Source organism: Rhopalosiphum padi, unplaced genomic scaffold (genome assembly GCF_020882245.1).
Source record: "Rhopalosiphum padi isolate XX-2018 unplaced genomic scaffold, ASM2088224v1 scaffold10, whole genome shotgun sequence".
Classification (NCBI taxonomy): domain Eukaryota; kingdom Metazoa; phylum Arthropoda; class Insecta; order Hemiptera; family Aphididae; genus Rhopalosiphum; species Rhopalosiphum padi.
The window spans coordinates 1-7,550 of NW_026869997.1; the positions used below are offsets into that span (position 1 = coordinate 1).

At 15.4% G+C, this 7,550-nt stretch overlaps 1 pseudogene across 1 annotated transcript; it reads right to left on the reverse strand.

Moving 5' to 3' along the window:
- Window positions 1-3,545: 3,545 nt before the first annotated feature.
- LOC132931501 (cytochrome b-like) lies at window positions 3,546-5,121 on the reverse strand (annotated as a pseudogene). Its single transcript, XR_009662675.1, has one exon. The product of XR_009662675.1 is annotated as a cytochrome b-like (transcript).
- Window positions 5,122-7,550: the final 2,429 nt, after the last annotated feature.

A 7,550-nucleotide genomic window follows, 5' to 3' on the forward strand; every position in this document is an offset into this window, starting at 1 on the left:
TTGTATATATATATATAAGAGGTAAAGAAGAAAAGTATTAGTTATTTTATATTAATAATATTAATTTGATTAAAATAATTAATTTAAGTAATTATATTTAAAAACAGAAACTAATAAATTGTATTAAAATTTAGATTTAAAATTTAAATAGTATTATAATTAAAAAATATTAGAATTAAAGTTAAAATAATTAATTTAAGTAATTATATTTAAAAAACAGAAACTAATAAATTGTATTAAAATTTAGATTTAAAATTTAAATAGTATTATAATTAAAAAATATTAGAATTAAAGTTAAAATAATTCAGTTAATTATTTAAATTTTGATTTAATTTATTTATTTAAAATTTATAATATTATAAAACCGTATTATTTTAATTTTACTAATAATTATAATTTATTTTGTTATAAAATTTTATTTAATTAAAAAGATACATGAAATTTTTTGATTGTTAATAATTTCTTAAAGGATTTTAATTATTCTCAGTATTAAGTATTAAATATTAAAGAAATTTAGATTTAATTATTAATTTAAGTATAAACTAAATATGTGCCAGCAGTTGCGGTTAAACATAATATACAAATAAAATAGTTTGGTTATTAGTATTAAATATAATTTATAATTTAATTTTTTTTTTAAAAAGTAAAATTTAATTAAATATTATTATTATAATTATTTTATTCTATTAAATTTTATTTAAAACTAGGATTAGATACCCTATTATAAAAATTTAAATTAATTTACTAAAAAATTAATAGTTATGTTCTTTAAATTTAAAAAATTTGGCGGTATTTTAGTCTTATTAGAGGAACCTGTTTATTAATTGATAATCCACGATTAATTTTACTTATTTAATTAATTCATATATCGCTGTCATGAATATATTAAAAAATTTATTTTCTTTATTTATTATTATAATTTATGTTAAGTCAAGATGTGGTTTATAAATAAGAATATAATGGGTTACATTAAATTTTATTTTTGGATTTTAAATGAAAATTAAAATGAAATTGGATTTAATAGTAAATTTATTTATTTTGTTAATATGAAGAAAGATCTAAAATATGTACATATTGCCCGTCATTCTTATTAAAAATAAGACAAGTCGTAACAAAGTAAATGTACTGGAAAGTGTATTTAGAAAGATTAAATAAATATCTAAATTTAAGTATATCATTTACAATGATAAGATGTTGTTAAACTTTATTTAAATTTATTTTATTAATATAATAATTTTTATTTGATTTTTTATAAAAATAATTTATTTATTTAAGGTTTTAGTATTTATTAAAAATTAATTTATAGATTTATAGTTTAATAGTATTGTGAAAGAAATAATTAAATTTATAAAAGAATTAATTTAGTACCTTTTGTATCAGGGTTGATTAAAATTTTTAATTTTTTTTTAAATTCTCAAAATTTATAGAGTTAATTTTATTATTAATTTATTGTGTTATAAATATTTATAAAATAATATTAGTTTTGAAATTTAATTCGTTATATTATATTTAGTTATTTAAGATTTAAATTTAATTTAAAATTTTAAAAGTTATTTTGATTTTGTTGATTAATATTTTAAATTTAAATTATTTTAGGGATAAGCTTGAAATTTTTATATAATAATTTATTTATTTTAATAATTTATAGGAATAGAAATTTTTATTTAAGTTTGTAAAAATTTATTATTTATTTATTTTTAATTTATTATAAATTATTTATTATTAATATTAAATTTTATTAATGAATATTTAATTAATAGTAATAATGATTAAATTAGTATAATTTACATTTATAAATTATGAATTCGGCAAAAATTATTTTCATCTGTTTAACAAAAACATTGTATTAAGTTTAATTTAATATAGGATCTGCTCAATGATTTATTAAATAGCTGCAGTATTTTGACTGTGCAAAGGTAGCATAATAATTAGTCTTTTAATTGAGGACTTGTATGAAAGATTTGATGAGAAATAAACTTTATTATTTATATAATTAAAATTTTATTTTTAAGTAAAAAAGCTTAAATTATTTAAAGGGACGATAAGACCCTATAAAACTTTATAAATTTTAATTTTAATTTTTTTGGTTTTATAAATATTTTATTTTTATAATTTATTTTATTGGGGTGATAAAAAAAATTAATAAACTTTTTTTAAAATTTAACATTATTTAATGAATTTTTGAATTAAAATTTTTAATTAAAGGAAAAAGTTACTTTAGGGATAACAGCGTAATTAATTTTTTAAGTCCAAATTTAAAAATTAGTTTGCGACCTCGATGTTGAATTAAGATTAATCTTAGGTGCAAAATTTTAAGTATTAGGTCTGTTCGACCTTTAAATTCTTACATGATTTGAGTTCAAACCGGTGTAAGCCAGGTTGGTTTCTATCTTTTAAAAATTAATTTGTTTTAGTACGAAAGGATTAAATAATTAAATTAAATTTTTATTAAATGAATAAAAATAATTTAACTATTTTGGCAGATAATTGTGTTAAATTTAGAATTTAATTATATAATTTTTATTATAGATAGTAATTTTTATATTTGTTATAATTATTAATTTTTTGATTTTATTTTTAATAGTTTTTATAAGAGTTGCTTTTTTTACTTTATTAGAGCGTAAAGTTTTAGGTTATATTCAATTACGTAAAGGTCCGAATAAGTTTTTGATTAAAGGTATTTTTCAACCTATAGGTGATGGGTTAAAATTATTTTTTAAAGAAGTTAATTATCCGAGTAATATAAATTTTTTTATTTTTATAATTTCTCCTTTATTGGGTTTATTAATTTCAATTTTTTTTTGATTTATTTATCCTTATATTGGTATGAACTATATTATAGGATTTGGTTTAATTTATATATTTTGTTGTTCAAGTTTAATAGTTTATATTTTTTTAATAATTAGATGATCTTCGAATTCTAATTATTCAGTTTTAGGTATAATTCGGTTTATTTCTCAAATGATTTCATATGAAGTTAGAATAATAATTATTATTATAAATTTAATATTTTTAATTAATAGTTTTAATTTAAATGATTTTTATATCTATCAAATTAATTTAAAATTTTTTTTTTTTCTTTTTTTTTTGTTTATTTTATTATTAATTAGATTTTTAGCTGAAATAAATCGTTCTCCTTTTGATTTTTCTGAGGGTGAATCAGAATTAGTTTCTGGATTTAATATTGAATTTAGAAGTTTATCTTTTATTTTTATTTTTATATCTGAATATATAAGAATTATATTTATAGGGATACTATTATGTGAAATGTTTTTTGGTTTGATAATAAATAAATTTTATTTAAATATTTTTATTTTGATTTTTATATTTATAGTTATTTGATTACGTGGGTTTTTACCACGATTTCGTTATGATAAATTAATATATTTAGTTTGGAAATTAATTTTACCTTTGTCTTTATTTTTATTTGTCTTTAATTTTTCTATTAAATTATTTAACTTATATCATTAATTTAAGTATTAAGTTAATAGAATTAAATTCTATTTTTTATTTTCAAAATAAATATTTTAAATAAATTAATTAACTAAATTAATAATTTATCTCATAACTTTATGATATAAAAGTTAATGAAAAAGTAAGAAAAATAAATTGTTGTAAAAATTTGCCCTGTTGTAATAAATGGGTATTCAACTGGTTGTATCCCAATTCAGGTTAAAATAAAAAATGTTATAATAAATATTCAGAATAAAAATTTATTTAATGGGTAAAATTTATTTCTTAAAAAATTTTTATTGTTTAATATAGGTAAGATTAATAAAATTAAAATTGAAAGTATTAAAGCAATAACCCCTCCTAATTTATTAGGGATTGCTCGTAAAATTGAATAAGAAAATAAAAAATATCATTCTGGTTGAATGTGATTTGGTGTAATTATTGAATTTGCTATAATAAAATTATTGTGATCATTTAGTAGGTATGGAAAAATTAAAGCTAAAATAAAAAATATTCATATAAATATGATTAATCCAATTAAATCTTTAATTAGAAAATATGGAGAAAAAGTAATTTTATCAAAATTTCTATTAATTCCTAGTGGATTATTAGAACCTGTTAAATGAAGAAAGAATAAGTGAATAAAAGTAAATAAAATAATAATAAATGGTAAAATAAAATGGATTGAGAAAAATCGTGTTAATGTAGCATTATTAATTGAGAATCCCCCTCAAATTCAAATAACAATTGAATTTCCTAAATAAGGAATTGCTGATAATAAATTTGTGATTACTGTTGCCCCCCAAAATGATATTTGTCCTCATGGTAATACATAACCTACAAATGCTGTTATTATTGTTAATAATAATAAAATTACTCCAATAATTCATGTTATTTTAAAGTTGAAAGAATTTATATAGATACCTCGTCTAATATGAATATAAATTATAATAAAAAATATAGAAGCCCCATTTGCATGGAAAGATCGGATTAATCATCCAAAGTTAATATTTCGATTTATATTAATAATTCTTTGAAAAGCTAAATTAATATCTGTTTTATAATGGAAGGCTAAAAATAATCCTGTTAAAATTTGATTAATTAAACAAATTATTAATAAAGATCCAAAATTTCATATAAAACTAATTCTAGCTGGTGTAGGTAAATTTAATATTGGGGATAAAGTTTTTAGTATATTTTTTTTCATTAATTATTTTTTTGTCGAATTGGTCCTTTATTAATTTTTAGTATTCAAATAATTAAAATTAATATAAAAAAAAGGATTAAGATAATTAAATAAATTATTAAATTATTTGGTATTATGAATATATTTAATAAATTAAAATTATCTTCAAATATAAATTTATTTTCATAATTGAAATTTTCAAGATTGAGATTTAATTTTAAATAAAAGATTAACATTAAAATTAATGTTAATTTATAAATTATAATTTTATAATTTTTATTAATATTTAATTCATTAAAAGCAATTCTTGAAATATATAAAAAAATAATTATTAATCCTCCAATGTATAAGATAAATACTATAAATGAAATTCATGCTGTTTTAGTAATTATATTAATTATTAATGTTAAAGTTATAGTTTGAATTAAAATGATTAAGTTTGATCTAATTGGTGATTTTATTATAGTTAATAAAATTGCTATGGTTAAATTAGTTAATAAAATAAATTTTAAAATTCAGTATATATTTTAATTAAAATATTAATTTTGGAGATTAATGATAATATGTATATATTTATACTGATTTATTTTAAATAATTTTATAATTTTGATTTACAATATCAATGTTTTTTTTAAACTATTAAAATGATAAATTTATTTATTTTAGTATTAATATTTATATTATTTTCTGGAGTTTTATTTTATATTTTTAATTTTAATCATTTATTAATAATACTTTTAGGATTAGAATATTTATTATTAATTTTATCTTTATTATTTTTATTAAATTTAATAATATTTATTAAACAATATGTTTTATTATTAATTTTTTTTATTTTTTGTATTAGTGAAAGAGTTTTAGGTTTAACAATTTTGATTTTAATAGTTCGTATATATGGTAATGATTACTTAAAGTCATTAATAATTTTACAATGTTAATAATTTTAATATTAATTTTATTTAGTATGATTTTTTTTAGTCTTAATTTTAAAAGATGATGATTAGCCCAGAATTTTTTTTTTTTTTTTTTTTTTTTTTATATATTTCAAGATACCTATGTTTAATTATTTTTTAAATGTTAGTTATTTATTTGGTATAGATATATTTTCTTATTTGATATTTATATTAGGTGTTTGAATTATTAGATTAGTTTATATTTCTAGATTTAGTCTTAAGAATAATTATTTAAAGTATTTTAATTTTTTAATATTTATTTTTATTATTATTTTTTATTTTTGTTTTTTTAGAAATAATTTTATTTTATTTTATATTTTTTATGAAATTAATTTAATTCCTGTTATTATTTTAATTTATGGTTGAGGTTATCAATATGAGCGTTTTAAGGCTGGTTTTTATTTATTTATTTATATAATTTTTTTTTCTTTACCTTTTTTTTCTTGTTTATTGAGTTTAAATAATTTTAATTTTATATTTATATATTATTATGATTACTTATATAATTTAAATTTTTATTATTATTTATTTTTAATAATAATTTTTTTAGTTAAGATACCTTTATTTATATTTCATATTTGACTTCCAAAGGCTCATGTTGAGGCTCCTATTAGTGGTTCAATAATTTTAGCTGGGATTATATTAAAATTAGGTGGTTTTGGTATTTATCATGTTTTAATATTAGTTTTTAAAGTTAACTTAAAATTTAATTATTTATTTATTTCTTTATGTTTATTAGGTATATTGGTTTTAAGATTAGTTTGTTTTTTTCAGAGAGACTTAAAAATTTTGATTGCTTATTCTTCTGTTGTTCATATAGCTTTAGTAATTATTGGGTTTTTAACTTTAAATAATTGTGGTTATTTTGGTTCATTAATTTTAATATTTGGCCATGGTTTATGTTCTTCTGGTTTATTTTGTTTAAGAAATATTTGTTATTTACGTTTTAAAAGTCGAAGTTTATTTTTAAATAAGGGTTTAATTAATATTTATCCTGTTTTATCATTTTGGTGATTTTTATTATGTTCTTCAAATATATCTTTTCCCCCATCTTTAAATTTATTTGGTGAATTATTTTTATTAATTAGTTTAATAATTTGATTAGATTATTTTTATATATTATATTTTTTAATTATAATTTTAATATTTTTATATAGTTTATATTTATATTTATATACTCAATATGGTAAATTATTTTTTAATATAAATTATTTAGTTTATATTAATTTAAGAGAATATATATTATTATTTATGCATTGAGTTCCATTAAATTTAATTTTTTTAATTATAGAATTATTTTGTTATTTAAATAGTTTATTTAAAATATTAATTTGTGGAATTAAAGATTATATTTTTATATTTAAATAATTAAATTTAATTTTTTTTTTTTTTTTTTTTTTTTTTTATTTTATTTTATTTGTAGTTTTTTTTATTATAGGTTTATTAATGATTTATTTTGATAAATTTTATTTTATTGAATATATATTTTTTTTTTTTAATTCTTGTATAGTTTTATATGTTATTTTAATAGATTGAATATCTTTAATATTTATTTCTTTTGTTTTTTTAATTTCTTCTATAATTTTATTATATAGTATAGAATATATAAATTATGATTTTAATAAGAGTCGATTTTTAATATTAATAAATTTTTTTATTATATTTATATTTTTTTTGGTTATTAGTCCTAATTTGATTAGAATTTTATTAGGTTGGGATGGTTTAGGGATGGTTTCTTTTTGTTTAGTTGTTTTTTATCAAAATAAAAAATCTTATAGTTCAGGTTTAGTAACAGTTATTTTAAATCGTTTAGGTGATTTATTTATTATTATATCTATAATTTGAATATTAAATTTTGGTTCTTGAAATTTTATTTTAATTGATTATTATGTTAATTTAAATTATTTATTTTTTATTATATTGATAATTATAATAGCTTCTTTAACTAAGAGAGCTCA